Raw genomic sequence first — 1955 nt, 5'->3', positions numbered from 1 at the left:
GTGCAGTACTGGGTAATAAAACATATACAAGCGTTAGTTGGCGTCCTACACTAGCTGCGTAGAGCGTATCGTTTTTTTACGCTCCCAATGAGCGTTGTTGGCTCTCTTGTTCTATTTATACTCTTTGGCTTCATTCAAACTGGTATTTCTACTGAGCATGCGCACACACTTATTAAGTAAAAAGTACCGTAATGGAGCATTCATGTCATAACTGTAGCTACGTATAACGTCTTAAAAATAAAGTATAATTAACAGTGGGTCAGAGGGGAATCCAGGGCATAATTATCTGCCCAGGTATGTGGCATGTGGGGCCCATGTAGAATGAACATAAGAATCCATGCATTTTCCCAGATATTTGGCACATGCATGGGCCCCATGTGGCGTACATATTCCTACAGCTATCTGCCCAGTTACTTGGCATATGGGGCTATATATGTAGAGTAAACACAGGCACAAATATTATTTCCTATATATTTGACACAATAGGCCCTATGGGAATTTGGCATATAGGAATTTGGCATATTGGACCCATGTAGATTGCAATATGAATTTTCCCAGATATTTGGCATATGGGTCACATGTAGATTAAATGTGGCCATTCCCAAAGTTATCTTCCCTGTTATTTGTCATATGTAAATGTGTAAATTAAACACTAGCTTAAGCCCATGTATTTCCCCAGCTATTAACACATGGGCCCCATGTGGAGTAAATGCGGGTATTATTTCCATAATTATCCGCCCAGTTATTCGGCATATGGGGCCCGTGTAGATTGAACAAGAGCATATTTATTTTCCCAGATATTTGGCACATGGGCTCCGTTTAGATTAATGTGGGAATTCCCATAATTATCTGCAGTTATTTAGCATGTGGTGCCCATGTAGACTGAACATGTGCATGCCAATATGTATTTTCCCAGATATTTGGCACATTTAACCCATGTGGATTAAATGTGGGCATTCCCATAATTATATGCCCAGTTATTTGGCATATGGGTCCCATGCAAATTAAATATGGGCATGCCCATATGTAACTTCCCATATATTTGGCAAATGGGCTCCATTTAGTTTAAATATGGGCCTCCCATTACTTGCCCAGATAATTGACATATGGGTCCCATGTTTATTATATGTGGGCATGCCCATAAGTATTTTCCCAGATATTTGGCACATGGGCCCAATGCGAAATTAATATGGGCATACCCATGTTCAACTAGGCAGGTCCTTGGCATGTGGGCCCCATGTAGATAAATAAGGGCATGCCAATATGTATTTTCCCAGATATTTAGCACATTGAACCCATGTGGATTAAATGTGGGCATTCCCATAATTATATGCCCAGTTATTTGGCATATGGGTCCCATGCAAATTAAATATGGGCATGCCCATATGTAACTTCCCATATATTTGGCAAATGGGCTCCATTTAGATTAAATATGGGCCTCCCATATTTACTTGCCCAGGTAATTGACATATTGGTCCCATGTATATTATATATGGGCATGCCCATAAGTATTTTCCCAGATATTTGGCACATGGGTCCAATGCGAAATTATTATGGGCGTACCCATGTTCAACTACCCAGGTCTTTAGCATGTGGGCCCCATGTAGATAAATATGGGCATGCCAATATGTATTTCCCCAGATATTTGGCACATGGAACCCATGTGGATTAAATTTGGGCATTCCCATAATGATATGCCCAGTTATTTGGCATATGGGTCACATGCAAATTAAATATGGGCATGCCCATATGTAACTGCCCACATATTTGGCACATGGGCTCCATTTGGATTAAATATGGGCTTCCCATATTTACTTGCTCATGTATTTGGCATATGGGTCCCATGTATATTATATGTGGGCATGCCCATAAGTATTTTCCCAGATATTTGGCACATGGGCCCAATACGAAATTAATATGGGCATACCCATATTCAACTACCCAGGTCTTCGGCA

This window comes from Anneissia japonica, unplaced genomic scaffold (genome assembly GCF_011630105.1).
Source record: "Anneissia japonica isolate Jap-2015-1 unplaced genomic scaffold, ASM1163010v1 scaffold493_len2256704_cov171, whole genome shotgun sequence".
Classification (NCBI taxonomy): Eukaryota; Metazoa; Echinodermata; class Crinoidea; order Comatulida; family Comatulidae; genus Anneissia; species Anneissia japonica.
This window is presented reverse-complemented; position numbering follows the sequence as displayed.